Source organism: Pleurodeles waltl, chromosome 6 (assembly GCF_031143425.1).
Source record: "Pleurodeles waltl isolate 20211129_DDA chromosome 6, aPleWal1.hap1.20221129, whole genome shotgun sequence".
Lineage (NCBI taxonomy): Eukaryota > Metazoa > Chordata > Amphibia > Caudata > Salamandridae > Pleurodeles > Pleurodeles waltl.
Window position 1 is genome coordinate 619,871,691 of NC_090445.1, and position 22,860 is coordinate 619,894,550.

At 45.8% G+C, this 22,860-nt stretch overlaps 1 long non-coding RNA gene across 1 annotated transcript in view; it reads right to left on the bottom strand.

The window, feature by feature from the left end:
- Nucleotides 1–22,860, bottom strand: part of LOC138302006 (uncharacterized) — a 96,700-nt gene that overhangs the window by 60,090 nt on the left and 13,750 nt on the right. The window contains exon 2 of the long non-coding RNA XR_011205214.1: nucleotides 17,249–17,311. This is a non-coding gene — a long non-coding RNA (uncharacterized lncRNA). The remainder of the gene's footprint in view (nucleotides 1–17,248; nucleotides 17,312–22,860) is intronic.

The window sequence follows — 22,860 nt, forward strand, 5'->3', positions numbered from 1 at the left end:
TCTACTAGTTCAAGAACATGAATAACAGGTTACTCTAGGTTGAATGGCGTGAGAAAGATGTCATATAGGAGGCACTTAAATGTATTAAAGCCTGTTTTCATGCTCTCTGATATGATTAGAACATATCACTATTGCTAGGGGTTTAGTAGCCTCAATGACCAATAAAAGATATTGTGGGCATTGTTCATTCCTAACAAACACAAGCATTAGTAGTTGTATCTCATATATTGCCTCACCCAAGCTTGCATCACTTTCTGGGTAGAAGGACCGTCTCCTGTGTCCATCATTGCAGTGCTAGCCTGTGCCAAAAAGCCAAAGCACATTTCCACAATCCATTACCCCAATGGTCCTTCACATGGGAATGATACTAGAATAAATACAGTGTAAAGTATGTGGAGCCTATAACCTGCCAGCGACACCTCACAGCATAAAGAGTGGGTTCTTGAATTTGCAGTTTGAGGAGTAGGTATATGCATAAATTCTGTTGCAGGAGCAGCAGCAGGGCCAGACTGGGAATCGAAATCAGCCCTGGCAACCTTGTTTGACCAGCCCGGGTGGTGGTGGGGAGGTTGTGTGCTAGACCTGGCATCCTTGGCATGGTCTCCCCTATCTTTTTGCCTCTGCTTCCCATGTTTTGACTGTGTGCTGGACTCTGTTTTGCTGTTTTTGGTACTCTGGGCACTTCACCACTGCTGACCAGTAAGCAACCCCAGGATGTATTTAGCTACATGCTGCCTTTTAGGAGCCAGACAGCCCGCTTCAGGAAGCTCGCACAGGAGAACCTGGAAGCAAGCCAGGAAGACATAAAATGCTGTATGTACTAACGGAAGCATTCAAGTCCATACACAAGTGTAAACCAAAGTCAAAGTCCATAGTTCCACTTGATATGTTCATGATCTTTTTTAATGTTTCTTTTTAACAGCTACAGCCAAGCCAACACATGTTTTGTCTGGGTAAACATCTCCCCACAGACTTCATCAGGGCTCTCACAAGTCTTAATGATATATAGTACCCAAGTAGTTTTCTATATAGAATCTTGCTTAGGAATTTCAGTTTCTAATAAACCCACATGCTATTACCAAGTGATGTGTATGCCCTCTATATGGTTGAAATCTTCTTGTGTTCATTATTTACGAAACCATTACAGCACCCTACCCCCTTTTGCTTAATGAATTTTGAATAAACAAACCCCATGCACAAGCGAGTGTGTGTCCCAACGCCAGAAACACCAGTGTGTGTCTACCCAAATAAAATAAGAGGTATTCATTTTACCTGATAAATGGAACCTCGTATTTATCCTTAAATTCAAACCTATATTCAGTATATCTATAAACGCAAATGAAATAGAAGTAAGGCAAATTGAAATACTTTCTGCATGTTCGAGAACGAACTGCAAATTTTGTTGTCTGTTCCCATTGCTGTACTTACCCTATCTCACGTGCATCGATAAATAGTTATCTTTTAATAGATTATATTCGTCTCTCTGTAAAGAGAAAAACGCTCCCTTAAGTAAATGCAGTAAAGGGCCGTCTTGTTGCGTGCTACCATGCCGCCATGGATATAACGTTACCTTTTGTAACAGAGTGTCGTAGGCCTTTCAAACACCAGTGCAAGAGAGGAAAGTCTTGTAGCAATTATGATTGTTAATACTTGTCCTTAGTAAACACTAATGACAGACTCCCTGTCCCTACCTGTTGTTGTTAGTCAAGATCGAAAGAGGACTGTAGTCCTCATCGAAGTAACAGTTTGTAACATCTCTCATTGACGCGTGTTTACATTTCGTATTGATAGACATTAATAACGGGCTAAGTGTTCCTATCTGCCAAAGTGTATCAGCATAGAGAGAGGACTAGGTTCTTATCTCCAAAGTGATTTCTCGCATCCAATGTGCTTATTAACACTTGTCCTCATGACTGTGAAACAAAGAATTTATAAGAATTGTAATACATTACCTTAACTTTTCTATGTCAGAGCTTAACTCTGAAAAGTCTCTGGTCTGTAATCACACTTAATGAAAAACTCAGGCTTCTCAAATTTTATGGCTAAAAAAGAGAAATAATATTTAACTATAATAGCCCGTGTTATGGTTATTATATTAAAGCAAATCCGATCTATCTGTATAGTATATAACCCGGTGTGTTAATATTAGTTCCCAGACATGAAAGCCGCAATCATCCGTGCATGCGATCTGTTATTAATCAATGCAATATTCATTTTATTTCTTAATCTCCCAAAAAGTATTCAAGTTCATAGTCAGAATTTAGACCACATTCTACTGCCATTAATCTCATAATCCAACACGATTCTCTTCTTCTCAAAACAAGTTCTTTATTCCCTCCTCTTGGATCTATTTTCACATTGTCAAATCCAAAGAATTTAAGTTCTTTTTGTGTGCCTTGCATATCGCATTCCTTCATATGTAGGGCAATAGGAAATCTACCATCATTTTGTTTAATAGCTCTTCAGTGCTCTCCAATTCTTACTTTCAGTGGGCGTTTGGTACTCCCTATGTATATACGGTTACATTTACATAGTAACATATAAATAACATAAGTTGTGTTACAATTTATAAACGTTTGTATTGGATACCTCTTGTATCCATTCCGGCAAAGTCCTTTTGTTCCTGACATGCCCATCTACATACATTACAGTTGCCGCATTTATAAAATTCCTTATATCCTTGGTCTAGCCAATTAGGTCACAGGTCAGCACAGCAGCAGCAATCCATGGCGGTCCCTGGTGAGTCCTTCCAGCATTTCTGTGTCCAGTTCCAGGATGTTTCAAGAGTCTCCAAATTGTGGGTAAAAAATCCCCTGTACATATACTCAGTCCTTACAATGTTTTGCAATGGCAGGGAGAGGAGGTTCTGGTTCTGGGAGTGCCCCATCTCTCCTTCAGCACAGGCTCCAAACATCAGTGGGGGGTTAATGACCCTATTGTGTGAGGCCAGGGCACAGCCTTTACAAATGTAGGTGTGCCCCACCTCTCCCTTCTCTCCGCCCAGGAAGACTATTCAGTATGCAGATGCACCTCTGTGACACCTCCACCCTCCCTGTGTTCAGGCTGTTTGAAAAGTATGCACAAAGCCCCAGCTGTCACTCTGCCCAGATGTGGATTAGAGTCAAGCTGCAAAACACAAGAGTCATAAGCACAGATAAATGCACACTTTCTAGAAGTGGCATTTCTGTGATAGTAATAAAAAATACACCTACACCAGTAAGCCACATTTATTATCACCATCACAACCATACCAAACATGCCTACGCTACCCCTCATAAATCAGACAATACCCCTTCCACATAAGACAGGGCATTTCTAATGCAATCCTATGAGAAGGCAGCACTCACAGCAGTGAGACACTAAGTTAGGCTGTTTGTCACTACCAGGACAGTCCACGCAACCTGGCACATGTCCTTCCTTCTACATACATTGCACCCTGCCCATAGGGCTAGCTAGGGCGTACCTTAGGGGTGACTTACGTGTAGTAAAAGGGGAGTTCTGGGCCTGGCAAGTAAATTTAGATGCAAGGTCCCTGTGGCAGAAAACTGTGCACACAGGCCCTGCACTAGCAGGCCTGAGACAGGTTTGAAAGTCTACTTCAGTGGGTGGTGCAAGCAGCGTTGCAGGCCTGCTAGTACTATTTAATATACAGACCCTGGGTATAGAGATATCACTGTACAAGGGACTTATAGGTAAATTAAATATGCCAATTAGGTATAAACCAATCATACCAACTTTAGATGGGAGAGCACCTGCACTTTAGCAATGGTCAGTAGTGATAAAGTGCTCAGAGTCCTACAGCAAACAGCGAGAGGTCAGAAAAACGAGGAGGAAGGAGGCAAAAAGACTTGGGATGACCCTGCGAAAGGAAAAAAGTCCAACAGGAAACCTACCAAACCTGTACATTTTTTAAAACTAGACACCTAGGGGAATCCAAGATGGGGTGACTTGTGGGGCTCTCGCCAGGTTCTGTTACCCAGAATCCTTTGCAAACCTAAGAATGTGGCCAAAAATACACTTTTTCATCACATTTCGGTGACAGAAAGTTTTGGAATCTGACCCAGTGTTCCCCCAAGTCTCCCGACAAAAATGGTAACTCACTTGTGTGGGTAGACCTAGTGCCCGCAAAAGGAAATGCCACAAAACACTATCTGGACACATCAAAATTATTAAATACAAAACAGCCTGTTTTTGCGGGGGCATCTGCCTTTTTGGTCAGGGGTCCAGCAGCCATCTAGGGAAACCTACCAATCCCAGAAATTTCTAAAACGAGACACCCGAAGGAGTCGAGGGAGGTGTGACTTGCGTGGATCCCCCAATGTTTTCTTACCGAGAATCCTCAGCAAACCTCAAATTTGTCTAAAAAAATCACATTTTCCCCACATTTTTTAATGGGATCTCTGCACCAGGACAAATTTTATGCCAAGCAATTTTCCCCTCAGTCTCCCGGTAAATATGATACCTCACTTGTGTAGGTGGGCCAAGTGCCTGTGACAGGGAAGAGCCAAAAACATGTCAAAATAGAGGGGGAACCAATGCAGGTCCAAAAGGGCAGCTTGAAATTTTTAGGCTGACAAGTGCAGCAGAATGTTTATTGGTATAGATGAGACAATGCTGGGTTGTAGGAATTTTGTGGATTCCTGCAGATTCCAGAAGGTTCCATCACAAAAATGTGGGAAAATGTGTGATTTCCAGCTAAGTTGGAGGTTTGCAGGGCAATGTGGGTAAGAAAATGGTGCTGTGTGCATGTGAATCACACCACCCTGGAATCACCCAGATGTTTAGTTTTCAGATGTGTCTAGGTCTTGTGGATTTTTCTATATGGCAGTGTCCTAAAGTCCAAAAAGTGCAGCCCTCACCATTCCAAGTGGGACGATTTTGAGAGTTAGCCAAGCTATCATGGAACAAATGCAAAACCAAAACCCAAAATAATCAAATGTCCTCTTGCTTGCCATGGGATAAGATGTTTTAGTGTGTGGGGGGAGAGCTGAAAGACTGTTACCCCCTTCGGTTGGGGTGTGTTCATAACTAGGCTCATACTGGGTAGTAGACACCACCCCACTATTTTTATTTTTTTAAATTCCCTGGCATCTAGTATACTTTCTTTCCCCCGGGGTGTGGATTGGAGGTAATTGCCCCATCTGCCTACTGGTGGGCAGAACAACTTTGGCCCCATTTATTTGGGGTGGGGGTATGGCCATACCTCCAACCACTCATTTAAAAAAAAAAATCTTCCTTGGTCTCTGGTGGGCTTTCTGCCCCCCTTGGGGGCAGATGAGTCTTCCAAAAATAGGCCGGCAGATATGGCACACAGTAATGTGCCCCCATGGGAAGTGACCCTTGCCCAAAGGGCTGCGCACCAACAAAACACACACATACACACACTCCAATCCCTGGTGCCTAAGTAGTTTCTGCCCCCCTGATAGAAATAGGCTGATTTGCCCCCAAGGGGAGCAGAAATGGCCTAAAATAAATGTCCCCCCCCAGGTGAGCGACCCTTCCCTAAGTGGTCACTCCCCTTGTGTGAAATTGGTGCAAAACAAAATCCCCAGTGCCTAGTGGTTTCTGCCCCCTTTGGGTGCAGATCGGCTTTATAAAAATAGGCCAATGTGCCCCCAAGGGAGGCAGAAATGGCCTAAATTAAGTTTGCCCCCCCCAGGGGAACGACCCTTGTCTAAGGGGTCGCTCCCCATACATAAAAACATAAAGTAAATAATATTAGGCTGATCTGCCCCAGGGGGGCAGAAAAGGCCTAAAAATATTTTGTCCCCCTGGAGAGCGGCCCTTGCCCAAGGGACCGCTCCCCTTATGCGTGAGTATATTAAAAAAATCCCTGGTTTCTAGTGGTTTCTGCCCCCCTTGAGGGCAGATTGGCCTAATAAAAATAGGCTGATCTAAGGGCCTAAGATTCATTTTGCCCCCCGGGGAGCGACCGTTGCCTAAGGGGTCGCTCCCCACATATAAAAAATCATATATATATATATATATATATATCTGGTGTCTAGGGGGTTTCTTAGGCTGATCTGCCCCAGGGGGTGCAGAAATAGCCTAAAAATATTTTGCCCCCTTGGGGAGCGGCTCTTGCCCAAGGGGCCACTCCCCTTATGCGTAAGTATGAAACATTTTTTTTTATTACCCTGGGGGCAGATAGGCCAGCAGAAATGGCCTAAAAAAATGTGGCCCCCCGGGGAGCGACCCTTGCCTAAGGGGTTGCTCCCCACATGTAAAAAAAGAAAAGAAAAAAAGAAAATTATCTCTGGTGTCTAGGGGGTTTCTGACCCCCCGGGGGCAGATTGCCCAAATTATAGTAGACCGATCTGCCCCGGGGGGCAGAAATGGGCTAAAAATATTTTGCCCCCTTGGGGAGTGGCCCTTGCCCAAGGAGCCGCTCCCCGTATGCGTAAGTGTAAAAATAAAAATCCCTGGTGTCTAGTAGTTTCTGCCCTCCCTGGTGGCAGATTGGCCTAGTTATATTAGGCTGATCGGCCCCCAAAGAAGGCAGAAATTGCCTAAAATAAATTTGCCCCCCAGGGGAACGACCCTTGCCTAAGGGGTCACTCCCCATACATAAAAACATAAAGTAAATACAAAAATATATATATCCCTGGTGTCTAGAGGTTTCTGCCTCCCCTGGGTGCAGATCGGCCTAATTATAATAGGCTGATCTGCCCTGGGGGGGCAGAAAAGTCATAAAAATATTTTGTCCCCCGGGGAGTGTCCCTTGCCCAAGGCGCCGCTCCCCTTATGCGTAAGTATAAAAAAATAAATCCCTGGTTTCTAGTGGTTTCTGCCCCCCTTGAGGGCAGATTGGCCTAATAAAAATAGACTGATCTGCCCCCAAGGGGGGAAGAAATGGCTTAAGATTAATTTAGCCCCCGGGGAGCGACCGTTGCCTAAGGGGTCGCTCCCCACATATAAACAAATATATATATATATATATATATATATATATATATATATATATATATATATATATATATATATATATATCTGGTGTCTAGGGGGTTTCTTAGGCTGATCTGCACCCGAGGGTGCAGAAATAGCCTACAAATATTTTGCCCCCCTGGGGAGTGGCTCTTGCCCAAGGGGCCGCTCCCCTTATGCGTAAGTATGAAAAAAAAAAATTTGAGTACCCTGGGGGCAGATCGGCCAGCAGAAATGGCCTACAAATAATTTGGCCCCCCGGGGAGCGACCTTTGCCTAAGGGGTTTTTCCCACATGTAAAAAAAGAAAAGAAAAAAAGAAAATGATCCCTGGTGTCTAGGGGGTTTGTGCCCCCCCCCGGTGGCAGATTGCCCTAATTATAGTAGACCGATCTGCCCCCGGGTGGGCAGAAATGGCCTAAAAATATTTTGCCCCCCTGGGGAGTGGCCCTTGCCCAGGGGGCCGCTCCCCGTATGCGTAAGTGTAAAAAAAAAAAATCCCTGGTGTCTAGTACTTTCTGCCCTCCCTGGTGGCAGATTCGCCTAGTTACATTAGGCCGATCTGCCCTCAGGGAGGGCAGAAATGGCCTAAAAATAATTTGGCCCCCGGGGAGCGACCCTTGCCTAAGGGGTCCCTCTCCACATATAAAAAAAAAATTCTTCCCTGGTGTTTAGGGGGCTTCTGCCCCCCAGGGGCAGATCGGCCTAAAAATATTTCCCCCCCTCGGGGAGTGGCCCTTGCCCAAGGCGCCGCTCACCCTATGCGTAAGTTTAAGAAAAAAAAAATAATGCCTGGTGTCTAGTGGTTTCTGCTGGTCGGAAGAGAAATGCTTTTGCATTTCTCTTTCGCATTCCAGCGTGATCGGAGATGACCTCTGATGAGATCAGCGTGTGATTTGCACACTGATGTCATCAGACGTCACTGGGGGGGGTCAGGGGTGGAAGGGGAAGCGATTCCCCTTCCATCCCCGAATGAGGGGTGTGGGAGGACCCCCCTGTGGCCCCCAATGCAGGACGAGCTTGTGTCGTCACGGGCACACGGAAACCGCGTGCCAGAATGAGACCAGCTCGCCCCAGGCACCCTGGGGGTTAAGAGTTTTTAATGTGTTCGTTTTTTTGAATCAGGAACTTAAGTGCACACAGTGAATGGTTTACCAACAAAATAGTAGACCAGCACCAACAAGAGCAGTCCTTGAATGGATGCAAATGTTCTTCTTTTTGGAGTATGCAAACATTGGTAGTAGTAGGAATGGAAAGCTATACCAGTCTCAGGTTTCCAGGCATACTTACTTCTGCCAATCAAATTCCCAAAAGGCAATAGGACAAATGCTTGCAAATAGTCCAAGTACTGGCAATAACATTCCAACCAATATTTTTATATCCACTGTATCACCCTAGACATAGGCCCACCAAATGCAGATCAGTACAACCCTGCTTCCAATGGGAACAGTCCATTGCAAACTTTTGTCATCTCACCCTGCGCCCCCAACGCTGTTTTTATTGGGGAATGAGAAATTCACACGCCCCTGAATCTCATTGACTAAGCCACACCCCTGGTCATGGGTGTAAAAAACATGACAAGTGGCCTAAATATTAAATTCAAAAGTAGGCACAAACTAGGGTGAATAAAATCAATGAAGGCTAACTGTCCCACCAGCATAGTCCACAAATCAGTGCCAGCTTGACGAGGAGATCTTAACATCTGACTGCACCTTCTTGTGTTTGAGACTGGATTCATATCAGGTGAGTCACACATGATAGTCATAAAAACAGTGGCTTAGTGTTCTCTAGAAGACAGGTACAATATGAACTTGTTTTGCAACCTACAATGGCATCACACCAACCTTTAGTGCAGCTATCTTCCCTTCTTATGGCATCAATCCATTGTTTGTTCTTGTGCTCCTGGTGATATAATTAATGGATGTGATACTTCCACAGCAGTTTTACTTTCATGGCAAAATTAAAGTGTATTGTGAGGGCTTCCTGTGTGCGTTAATTTCAAAGCATAAATCAACATAGTGGACCAGTAGCAGGGTGGAAAACAGAGAGACAGAAAGAGATAGTTAGAGGAAGTAGGAATATTAAAAGAGGATGGATGGGGAAGGTGGCCAAAAAATGAGAAAAAGTGAAAATTACATAGATAAAGAAAGAGTTGGGGATTGGAAGAGAGAGGATAAAGAGTGATGGCCATATAGAGAACAAACATGAGAGAGTTTGAGATATTGGAGAAAGAGAGAAAATGGGAAGACAGGTGGAAAGTGGGAGAGAGTAGATAGGGATAGGCTGCGAAAAAGAGAAATTGAGAAAATAAATAAAGGGGAAAGACAGAGATAAAAAGTGAGTAAGAGTAAAAATGGGAAGGGGGAGCAACAGCTTGATAGAGAGAGAAAGAGAGAGAGAGGAAAGAGGAGATCCTATTGCCTAGTATTCCGTCATTTACCACCCTGATGGTTTGTCACCCAAAACTATTTTCTGCAAAAGGCTTTCCAGGCCAATTTTGCTTAAATTATTGCAAAACCACCTCTATCCCATTCTAACCCCATCAGTATCTTGTTACATAATCCGTTCTATGTTCATTCTCCATGCTCCATTAAAGTATGCATCTCACCTAAAGCACTTGAAATTCTCTTGAGACTTTGCTATACACAATGAGTGGACTTCACTTTACATCGTGGACCAAGCAGCAATGTCTTCAGTGCCTATAGGCTCTCTGCAACCATTAGCTTCAGAGGCCTTTGGATTCAGACTTGCTCTACATCCAGTGCAAAGCGGTGGTATCTTAGATACTGTGGACAAGATTGAAACCCTGTAAAACAAATATAATTAAACTTTTCAACCCATGGGCCTCTTGTTGTATGGATCGATCTGTCCCCCGTACTAGGCTGGATGGATTTAGCACGGAACTGGGTGAAGCATTTACTGGTTCTAAGTCTTCTAGCAGAAATACAGAGCATGTTAGCTTCGTGAAGGACCCATGGCCTCTGTCGCACAATTCCTTGTATACAGTACCAGATTTGTCAATGTATCTTCTCCAAGGAGGTAGTTAAAAGGCATAAGGATAGATGAGGCATGATTTGGTCTTTCAGTCCTGGGCTTGGTAGTTGTAGTAGTCAGTTATCAAATATGACTGACAGTGCAGTAATTAGGCAGACCTGTTGAGATCCACCCTGTAGTTTGAACACATGGATGGGATTACCTTTCTAAGCACACTGAGATGATTAAGCATATTTTTGCCAAGTGAGTGTATTTTGACTTTGGAAGCTAGTTGTAAGTCAAATCTTACAAAGGTTCCAATCATTTGAATCCAGTTTAGGTTTTATACCTACAGAATGAGGCAATGGGATAAGTGGAGGTTTCCTCTCACCTTCTCAGACACAATGGTACTTTCAGGTTGGCCACAAGTAGACCTCCTTCATCTAGTTGTAGATATGGTTGACTGAGGCTGTGTTTTGTGGAATACAGGTTAGTCACACAATTTGAGTCCTTCACAAAAAGGGTAACACAATAATGGCTAATCTATTTAAGGGACTTAGGGCCAGATGTATCAAGCGATTTTGCATTCGCAAACAGTGCGAATTGCAAAATTCGGCCATTTGCGAATGCAAAAATGCCTTTCAGAATGTATGAAAGGCATTCGCAGTGCAATTTTAAGGAATCGCTAAAATAGCGATTCCTTAAAATTGCAACCCCATTTAGAGAATCGCAAATTGCGATTCTCTAAATAGGAAATCGCAAATAAGGAATCCTTATTTGCGATTTCTTAAGCACATGTATCAAGCATTTCCTAAATGCGAATTGGGCATTTAGGAAATGCAATTACCACCAACAAAAGTTTGGTGGTAACCATGTGCAAATTTTAAAAATGCATTTTAAATGCATTTTTAAAATTGACATGTAGCGCACACATGCCCCTAAGGCATGTGTGTGCTTCACATGTCCGTAAACATATTTTTGGGGTGCAGCAGAGGGGGCCTTAGGCATGGGATTTGCATTTCCTAAATTGCTAATTCCTAACTGGAATTCGCAATTTAGGAAATGCAAAACCATTTGCAGCAGACCCATATGTGCAAATGGAGTTGGAATCTCTATTTGCGATTTGGTAATAGCATTTGCGAATTTTAAGAAATCGCTATTACCGAATCGCAAAAATCATACATACCATTTTGCATTTCTTAAATAGCGATTTCTTAAAATTCGCTATTTAAGAAATGCAATTTGGTTTTTTGATACATCTGGCCCTTATTATCCAGTTGAAAGATGCACTAACCAAGAACTATTTATTTATTACAACTAGACTTCAAAATATTTAAAATTACATCCTAAAAATAAAGCCTGCCTCTATAATATTTGTCGCAATAACACAAGCACAGACAAGAAAGGAAACCACTAGCTATTAGGATTTAGTTGTAATTTTGGTCAACAACATATCTGTAGATAATAATTTCATCATAATTAGAACATTGAATGTTGAGAGCTCTACTGGAGACAGTGGAGTGGCTCTGGGCTTTTAATAGCTGGTATACGCCTCCAGCTCCAACATTCCAATGTTTGTCTTTCTGTTTCTCCCTTTTTAATTTAGAACACTCTACCTTTAGTGGGTGTAATATTCTAATAGCCTTATAGCCCTTCTGCCTCTCACTATACCTGGTATTAAAGGCTCTCGCACTCGTTATACGCCTTTGCCTGTGGCTCGGGCCTACAACTCAGGTTCAGGGCCTTAAACAACTGGTATAACCTTCGGCAGCTAACTAGTCTATATTAATTGCACCTAGTATCTTCATTCAAAGAAAACCAAAACTGTATCAACAATGATTTTAATTAAGGTATCATCATACTGTAACATAACACATACAAATGCATTCAAAAACACAATAGGGACAATTTACAAAATTAGGATGTAAGGTATTACTACCCACAGAAGTACTACTTTACTTGCTCCTAAATCACTCTGTGAATTGGCCAAGAACTGTTCAACTCCCTATTAGTAAATGTTCTATTTGTGCTATTTGTATGTGAGTATTCATTGAATATTCTTAGTTTTCATGCTTTGGGGTCAATTCTCAAAGATATTTAAGAGAATGTGAGGTAGTACTATATAAGTACGACTTCAAAAACTCATGAATGCCTTTGTGAATTGGTTCCAATAATGTTTGATAATGTGACTTAAAAACACTCCACTGACAGGCACCGAGCTGAGGGTAGTATTCAAAATAATCTCAGTCACAAGCCTTCTTGATCAAAGCACCAGGCTGCCTGCAAAATCTGGCTCCACAATTTTTGTTTTTAATACCCAAAACTGCCAATAAATACAAGTACGCGTCTGGGTAGAGCCAAAGACCACTCAGTGTGTTTTTTAAGGTTGCAGTTTGCCATACAGTGCAGAAACCTTAAAAGACTAAGGTGAATGACAGGCGCTGTCTTCCAAGGGAGATTGTTTACTTTTCTTTCTCTGACTTCAAAGTGAGATGCTTTATGTGACAATATTTCTGGATTCTATGGTATGAAAGATTTTTTTTTCTGGCACATGACAACACTTAAATGAACTGTGTAAGAATTTCAGATTATATCAAAATTAGGAATACAATGAAGCACATTTTCTGTTATTCTAAAGTGTGTTGGAAATAAATACTTTAATATTATTTTCAACTCATCAACCTAGGTGAGGCAATGACCACTCATTTTCATCTGTGCACTGTATAGATTTATTAACTAAACTGTTTGTATGTGTAAATGTAATGGTCATTTCAATTGAAAATGTGTTGTATGTAATGGCAACCCCATGAATACTCCACTCTACAGTACTCTGCTCCACTCCACACGAACGCACTGTACTCTGCACCACTTCACTTTACACCACTCCAGACCACTGCACACTGCACCTCTCCACTCTATGCCACTGCACTGTACACCACTTCACATTATGTTTCTCTATGCTACCCTGTACCACTCTACTCTATGCCAGTGCGCTTTACACCACTGCACTCTATATGACTACAGTCTAGGTCACACTAATGTACTCTGCACAACTCAACTCTATGCCACTGTACTCTGCAACACTCTGTAACAATGCACTCTATCCCACTTCACTCTATGCCAATACACTCTATGCCAATGCACTTTACTCTGTAACACTCAATTCTATGTCCATGTACTCAATGACAATCCACTGAATGCGACTGTAATCTACTCTACACCATTGCACTTTATGCCACTGCACTCTACTCCACTTTACTCTACATCATTGCACTCAATACCAGTCTACGCAACTGCACTCTACCCTGCACCACTCCACTTTACTCTACTCTGAAACAATCTACTCTATGCCACTGCACTCTAAATTTCTCTTCTCTACTCTGCACCACTCCACGCCACTGCACTCTACATCACGCTACTCTTAACCAATGCTCTCTATGCCAATGGACTCTCAACAACTGCACTCTATTCCATTACAGTCTATTCTGCATCACTGTACTCTATGCCAACCTACTCCAGTCTTCTCCACTGCACTCTGACACTCCACTCTCCAACACTGCACTCTGCACCACTGAACTCCATACCACTCTACTATGTACTATTCCACTCTATGCTACTCCACTTTGCGCCACTGCACTCTAGGCCACTGCACTCTAAGCCACTCGACTCTACTCTGCACTCTATACCACTGCACTCTATGTCACTCTACCGTACCCTGCGCCACTGCCCTCTGCATCACTCAACTTACTCCACTCTGCACTGCTATACCCCACTGTACGCCAGTTCATTGTATGCTACTGCACTCCATGCCACTCTACTCTACACTGCTCTACTCCACTCCACTCTGCGCCACTCCATTCTGTGCCACTCCATTCTACTATGCTCCACTGTAACCGACACCACTGCATTCTGCAAAGCTGCATTGTATGCCACTGAATTCAATGCCACTGCACTCTATGCCACTATGCTCTGCAAAACACTCTATGCCAATACACTCTGCACAAGGTCACTCAAGTCTATGCTACTCCAGTGTATTCCACTCTACGCAACTCCACACTATGCCAATCCAATATACAACACTCCCTACAACTCCACTCAACTCTCTACTCCAGTCTTCGCCGTTCCATTCTTTGACGCTCCACACCACTAACTTTTAACCATGCTGAACAGCAGCCACGCTGGTGTACAACATGGCTAAATCACATTAGCAAAGCCAAAAGTTCTTACATAGGCGAGACCTATTGGCTTTGCCAATGCTTGTTAAATAATTGTTTACCCTACATCTACACATAGCTGTGCTGTCAAGCCGGGCCTAAAATGGCCCTATTGCTTCATAAAGCTGAGCCTTGTTTATTTTAAATGTCTGCTCCTGTCTCTCTGGCTGGCTCACTTAGGGGCGAGGTGTGTTATAAAAGTGCTAATAAAAGTTCATGAACAAACCCCTGCCTATTCTCAATTACTCAATGAGCGTTGCATAAGCCAATTTGAACCTTTAAGACCGTCAGCAGGCCCGCAAACAGACGATAACAGCTTCGTTATCAACGAGCTACCAATACTTTATATTGTGCTGTAAAAATTCCACGTAAGTACAAACTATACAGGACATTGGAAGACCAAACACCGCAGTGCGTCAGCTGCTGTTTGTTTGTCAAACAATGACGAGGGGAGACGGACACGTTAAGGACCATAATACTTAGTGGTAGAGGACTGATCCGTGCAAAAGCAAGATTTTACATCAGTGCGTTGGTCACATTTTGCTCCAAATGTCTGCAAAACTTAATGTGGCTGCGGTCCCCTTGAGAGTATAGGTGAGCCTCCGCACTCACATCACCAGAGATCCTTCCAGAGTGAAGGCCTCCCTGCCTCTGCTGTGGTTGTTGCCTCTGTGAGTCTCTGTGAGTGGCTGCAGCCCTCAGCGTGAATGTCCGCCCCGCACTTCATTTGTCTTAAAATTCAGAGCTTCTGCGGGCTGCTGGAACACCAACACGAGGCTAAGCCCTCTGCCAAATGCTTTAGAGCTTTCTGTTTCCCAACAACAGTGGCATCAGCTGGGGTGAGGGCCAATTGCACCTCATCACTGAAGTACCCTTTCCAGATTCCACTCATTGAAACTGTATCTGCTGATTCCCAAACTGTACGGAAAATAGAAGAGACTGTCGCTAGCACAGTCAAAGCTCGGCCAGTACATCTCCTACCAATGAGACATAGCTAGAGCCATGATTGAGATGCATCTACACAACAAAAAATCTGACCGTGTTAACTTCGGGCACAATAATACCGACCCTGCATTTGCTGTAAATGTCTGTTTGCAAACCATGTTCTTGCTTTAAATGTACGCTTGTCCTGAGAGACACGGACAAAAGGCCTTTTTTAAAGTTTGGCAGACAGGAAAATCTGTCACACATTTGGAGGTATCTGCCATAATACAAGTGCATTATAACATACAGGGTTACGCCTATGTTTGTGATGGAATATCCCATCCGTCAAACTCTTAAAAAGGCCTTAAGTTACAGAGTAATTGTAAAACTTACCAGAATGATGAGCAACACTATCTTCTTAGGTGTAAACAAATAATGCCTTACTCTTTCATACTAAAAGAATAACCCTGCTTGAACACTACATGTTTGTGAGTTGTCACCCAATTAAGTCTTCTCACTCGCACATCCTACAAACATCAGGTTTGATTGCTCAACCTTAACAACCCCTGAAAGTCACAGCCCAAAGTAAGGGTACCTGGCAGGCTTGCAGAAGAACCTGGTTCTTCTGGTTAAAAGAAAGCAAAGCAGCAGTTCATATCCTAAGGATCCCTAATTGCTTGAGTCCCACATGTCCCAGAGAATTGGCCTAACAATATCCCTCTGCCTGAACAGGAAGATCCTTTACTTTCTACAAGTGAGCACTACTTATCAACAGTGAACATGATCTGCAAGCCCCAGATAATCCACTGGCAAAGTTATGGAGCACATAGTACACTTAAATTCAGCATATGCAGCATATCTTTTGTGAGGGGCACTTACTTGGGAAAAGAACACCTGAAGCCTGCCTGGGATATCTTTAACCAAATTGTTTGTTCAGTCTCCTGGACAGCATCTCCAAAGACTGCCGTATAGAGGACTATGCAGTGCATCAGCTCTCTGCAAGGATGCTTTTTACAAACTGCTAGAATAAGGATCTTCGTTGACAACTATCAGCCTTACACTAAACTAAATATTATCTCCAGATATTGCTTCCCTTTTTATTTTCCTTTGTAAGCATTGTATTTGGCATAATGCACTTTGAAAAAACCAAAGAGCTAATTCTTGCTGTTTGTCCGCACTATTTACTAAAAAACCTTGGGAAGCTTCCCAGTGAACCAGATATCATAGTATGCGTCATACGTTTCAAGAATGTTGGGACAGCTAGTAGTTACTGGGTACTATCCAGGGTGGGCACATTTGCAGCCAATAGTTTACCCCTGGCTTCAAGAGTTACTGCTGATCATGGGGAAAAGCAAGTTACTCTCTTTGTACAATGATAGTAAGTTGTGCAGTTGTTGAGTACTACAATAGCTGGCGAAGGGTTTGCAACTCACTGTCAAAATCCACCAAACAACACCAAGACTCAGAGTGACCAGAATAAATACAATTCTTTTAAGGAGTGATTTCAATTTAAAAGAAGAATTAAATCCAATAACTGGGGAGTTATTTGGAATAAAAGGACTGCAGAATGCATAGTTTAAGAAACCATTCTAGTGTTTGCAAAATAAACAGTGAGAGGCAAGAATAGAATGCTCAGCACATTACAATTCTAAAATAAACACTTCACTGAGTAATTTCCCTTGTAAGGGCCTCTCATCAGTCTCTCCGTCATGTTAGTTAGAATTAAGGTAGAGGCGTTGTGTAAAAACATTGTTCTAGTCCTTTGCATTACTTACAAGATTGACATTGGTTAAATAAAGACAATAGTGTCTCTCCTTGGAGTCTCTCCAGTGAAGTCTGTGAGGAAGCGTTTAATCAACACTCCATCCCCCTTCATTTCACTTCTAAAAACAACAGTGCCACCGCATCGAGTTGCTTCAAAGAGATGGTGAGGAAACCTCTCTGCTCACTCCCCCTCTTCAACTATAAAGCAGATCCTTCGCGCTTCAGTTTCCATTGTGGAGAGAGTAGTGTTTCTCTCTCTTGACTTGGCTGAGAAGAAGTGGCAGTACTGACGAGTAAAAGAAAGCATTCCGCTGAGCTAGTGCAGTTAACCCAAAAGAAAGAGCTAAGGTCATGATATTGAAGTATTGTAGAGTTACAAGGACTATTTCTTGAAGCAGGTAAGAGCAAACAATGCACAAACATATATAAGATAATATATAACAAAGGTACCTGAACATTGAAATGTTGAGTGAGCTTCATCCTGCAAAGAAATTGTTAATGATTCTTCAGCACCTGAAGGAATACAAATCACAGGATTAAAATATCCCTTATTACAAAGAAAACTTAAAACAGTCTCACAACAGATATTGTATTCATTTAACTACTAGAAGAGGGCAATAGCCTTATCGTTATTAGGTATGTAAAAATGTAAGAATAATTAAATATATCAATAGTTAGATGAGATGAGGAGTAATGATATTAAGAAAATGTTTAATGCATGTTATATTCTCACTACAGTTATTATTCATTGACTCGAATGAGGAAAAGAATGCCTGAAAAGATATAGGTGGTCATTACAACCCTGGCGGTCGGTGTTAAAGCGGCGGTAATACCGCAAACAGGCCGGCGGAACAAAAAAGGGAATTATGACCGTGGCGGAAACTGCCAACATAGACAGCCACTTTAACACTCCGACCGCCACGGCGGTACAGACAAGCAGCACTGCGGTCACCGCCAACAGACAGGCGGGAGACAAAGTACCGCCCCAAGTATTACAACAGGCCAATCCGCCACCTTTTCCGGGGCGGATTCTCCATGGATAAAAACACGGCGGAAACAGATTTTGCAATGGGAAAACGCTCACTTAAACACACTCCATGAGGAAGGAGGGCACCATGGAGCCGGAACTCCAAATACTCCCTGCGATTGTGTTCCTGCTCCTCTACGAACATCAGGAACGCCGGCGCAGAAGACAGCGGGTAGTACTGCACCTACGACATAGGGGAGGGGAAGGCAAAAGTCAGGGACACACACACGCAACACCCCCACCCCAACCCGACTCTCGCACACTATAACACACACACCAATGCATTACCAAACATCCCAGGAACAACCCACCCGGAAGAATACAAAGACAAAAGGAAATTAAGTACAACCATTGTAATGTATCAAAATACAGTAAGCACATATATACATAAATATATACACATTCCAAATATATACATCACGATTAGTAGTGCAGGTATGCACATTTCAATGTCTGTTGACCACTGGGCCCAAAATGCATGGGCGAGGCCCACACACGATACCTGTCCAGAAACGGAGAGAACACTGCTGGGGCATCAGATAGAAATACAACAGGCACCTCAGGGGGAAGGGAATGGGGGGCACCACAGCCGGATGACAGCACCACGCTAGATCCACAACGGGGCTCCATGCCCATTGATGTATCCTGGTGAGTGCAAAGCCACAGTCTCACAAGTCTTTGCAGTAGGTGGGTTGCCCACTGGTTTATCCTGGGGAGTGCAAAGCCACAGTCTCACAAGTCTTTGCAGTGGGTGGGTTGCCCACTGGTTTACCCTGGGGAGTGCAAAGCCACAGTCTCACAAGTCTTTGCAGTGGGTGGGTTGCCCACTGGTTTACCCTGGGGAGCGCAAAGCCACAGTCTCACAAGTCTTTGCAGTGGGTGGTTTGCCCACTGGTTTATCCTGGGGAGCGCAAAGCCACAGTCTCACAAGTCTTTGCAGTGGGTGGATTGCCCACTGGTTTATCCTGGGGAGTGCAAAGCCACAGTCTCTCAAGTCTCTACAGTGGGTGGTTTGCCCACTGTTCAATCCTGGGGAGTGCAAAGCCACAGTCTCTCAAGAGGATAACAGTCTACATTGGTTTTGGAGGGGGACTGGTGCCCAGAGTGTTTCATCCTGTTAAGGACAGACAGAGTGGATGCTGTTCTCCACTGGTTCTGGAGGGGGACTGGTGCCCAGAGTGCTTCATCCTGTTAAGGACAGACGGAATGGATGCTGTTCTCCACTGGTTCTGGAGGGGGACTGGTGCCCAGAGTGCTTCATCCTGTTAAGGACAGACGGAGTGGATGCTGTTCCCCACTGGTTCTGGAGGGGGACTGGTGCCCACAGTGCATCACGCTCCCCGTGACGGTCCCAGTTCTGTCACTGCCCCTGCCGCACATGGGCTTACGATGCGTGAGTTGGCGGGTGCTTGCCATGTTCAGCGGTGCTTGCCATGGCGGTCTTTGCCCTGTTCAGCGGTGCTTGGCCTGTTCAGCGGTGCTTGCCCTGTTCAGCGGTACTTGCCATGGTGGTCTTTGCCCTGTTCAGCTGTGCTTGGCCTGTTCAGCGGTGCTTGCCCTGTTCAGCGGTGCTTGCCATGGCGGTCTTTGCCCTGTTCAGCGGTGCTTGGCCTGTTCAGCGGTGCTTGCCATGGCGGTCTTTGCCCTGTTCAGCGGTGCTTGGCCTGTTCAGTGGTGCTTGAGTTTGCTGTCTCTGACCTGTGCAGCGATGTGTGCCATGGCGGTCCCTCATTGCCCAGCGGGGCTGGGGCTGCTAGGGCCCTCCTGGGCACTGACTCTGACGGTGGTCTCCTGACCAGTGACGAGTTTGCTGCCCTCCTGGGCACTGACTCTGGCGATGGGCTCCGGACCAGTGACGAGTGTGCTGCCCTCCTGGGCACTGACTCTGGCGGTGGTCTCCGGACCAGTGACGATGTTGCTGCCCTCCTGGGCACTGACTCTGGCGGTGGTCTCCGGACCAGTGACGATTGTGCTGCCCTCCTGGGCACTGACTCTGGCGGTGGTCTCTGGACCAGTGACGATGGGGCTGGCGGTGGCGTCCTGGGCAACGGGGAGGCTGCTGCTCTTCCCTAATTTTGGGAGGAGTCACAGCTGACTCAACACTCCCCCCGGGACCCTTGTGAGTGGCTTTGCCTGCAGGAGTCTTCACCCTCTCCCGACGGGCACTGTCCAATTTCTGGTGCTTCACAGGGGGTGGACTGGCAGTGCTTTGGCTCCGTGTCACACCGGCTGCCCTGGTGCCCGGTGCACTCCACATACCTCTAACAGCCACCACTGGTACCAGACTTTTTTTGGCTGAGGTGCTACTACGGGACCTATGAATAGGAGGGGGGGTGGTGGGACATAGGTCAAGGTTGCTCAGGAAAAGTTTCTGACAAACACTGGGACGGGTAGCTGGAGGGGGTCTGGGAGTGGAGGAAGAGGAGGTGGTTGTAGGAGGTGTAACTTTTGATGATTTGGGTGCAGGTGCATGTTCAGGAGGCTGTCGTGAGGTGGATGGATGTTGGGTGTGTGTGTGCCCGCGTTTGTGTACTTTGGGAGGGGGCATCACAGACACACTGGGAGAGGACACAGGGGACGTGTAAATGGTAGTGGGGGTCGTGAGTGCAGGTGAGCGGGGTGTGGTGCTGGGTGTTCTGGTGCGAGTCCTAGTGGCTGTAGTTGTAGTGTATGCAGGTGAGAGGGTAGACGACACTGGGAGGGAGGAGGGAGATGACAAGGAGGGGGACACAGTGGAGGCAGTGGATGTTGCTGTGTCTGTATGTGGGTGATGCTTGTGTGAGTGCCTGTGGGATGTGTGGTGCTTATGTTTGCCTGAGCTGCCCTTGTGTGTTGGGGTGTGTGCAGGCTGGTCTGATGGTGTGCTTGGGATAGGCTGGGGTACAGGGGATTGGGTCTGGGTGGAGGAAGTTGGAGGGGGGAGGCTAGAAACAGGGACAATGGCTGCCATCAGTGCTGAGGCGAGAGATTGCAGGGTTCGATGAAGGTCAGCCTGACCAGAATGAATGCCCTCCAGGAATGCATTATTGTGTTGCAACTCCCTTTCTGCACCCTGGATGGCATTCACAATGGCAGACTGCCCAAGAGTGAGTGACCTGAGGAGGTCAATGGCCTCCTCACTGAGGGCAGCAGGGGTGACAGGGCCAGGGGCAGGGGCTGAGGTGCCTGGGGCGAAGGTGATGCCCACCCTCCTGGGTGAGCGGGCACGGGGCAAACGCTGAGGGGCTGCTGGGAGGGCAGTGCTGGTAGGGGGCTGGCAGCTGTACCTGTAGAAGTGGGGGGCACAGATTTTGCCGCCACCACAAGGGAGCTTCCATCGGAGGACGAGTCCGTGTCGCTGTTTGCTGATCCGGTGACCGCTGTGGTGCTCCCCTCGCCCTCCGTCCCACTGGTGTAGTCAGAGTCCGTGGTGTTGCCCTCCATGGCCATGTGGGATGCAGCACCTTCGTGCTCCGGTGCCCCGTACCTCTGCCTGATGATGCTGATGCACAAGAGAATAGGGAGAGCACAAAAAGGGGGGGGGGGGACAGAATGAAGACAGGTTGAGTGCATGGCTTACCGCTACCGTTGGCGGACAATACAGACACAGCAGACCCCTGCACTACGCCACGCTCTTGGGCTCTACAGATGCAGTTCCTGGGATATGGCCTGCATGGCTATGGTGGACATCTGCACACATAGATGACACAGGGGCATGTAGACCTGTACTTTGCACTCTACAGAGGTGGGGTGGAGTGCCACATGGCCTGCATTATGGAGGGGTCTAGCCTACGGAACTCGCCCTGGCCTAGGGAAACCCACAGCCCTCCTCCCCCACCAAGACCCCTTCACTGCACGCAAAGTCATGAGAATGTGAGTGTACTCACCCCCTTGTGTCTTCTGTGATGCCCTCATGCACCCATCCAAATCAGGGTAGGCCACCGCCAGGATCCGGAACATCAGGGGGGTCATGGTGCGACGTGCACCCCTCCCACGTTGGGAGGCCATCCCTAGCTGAGCCTCTGCCGTCTTCTTGCTCCAGCGGCGAATGTCCTCCCATCTTTTATGGCAGTGGGTGCTCCGTCTCTGGTGGACCCCCAGGGTACGGACGTCCTTGGCGATGGCACGCCAAATATCATTCTTCTGGTGGGCGCTGACCTACATGACATGTACAGGGGAAGAAGAGAAGTGATTAACAACTGCACCGTCGAAGTGAGTGGCCCACATCCCTGCCCTTGCCATGTGGCACATACATTCACACTCCTTCATGCTCGCTGAACTCTGCCTCCTTCCTACTTACATCCAGCCCTCTCCACCCAGGCATAGCCCATACAACTTGCACCCTATGTACTCACCTGTTGGTCTGGAGGACCGTAGAGTAGCGTGTACTGGGGAAGGACCCCATTCACAAGCTTCTCCAACTCCTGTGCAGTGAAGGCAGGGGCCCTTTCCCCAGACGCACGTGCCATTGCCTCTTCCAGACCGAGGTCACAGCAGCACTTGCAGTGTAGGTCCTCTTCTGTAGAAGATTAGGTATTGAGTGATTGAACAGATAGAAAATGGCGGTGACGTCCGAGGCGGTGACGTCCGCGGCGATGCGTATCATCACCGCCGGCGCACTTCGTCATTGGCTCCTGAGACCCATAGGGTCCTATGTTAACCAATGCAGCATTGCACCGCGGTCTACGACCGCATACCACGATGGTGTACAACGCCAGCACAGTTACCTCACATCCCATTGTCCCACTTTAGAGGTCAGGCATCCGACATTTCAGGGGCCCACATGGATTCAATTGCAACTGCGTCACACATACCTAGGCCTACTCTCGACACACACACAGAAACGATTTTGTATTTTGTGTCGTGTTCTGTGTAGCTGTGGGTACATACCTCTGAATTGGTTGACTCTGTGGTCGCTGTTGTCCTTCCTAGGCACCCTCAGCTGGGACATGTGAGGAGATGACGGAATCCTCCGGTGTACCGAGCGCTGGTGGACCTGTTGACAATGGAGGAGCGACATTTAATCATCACCTACAGGTTTGACTGTGCCACAATC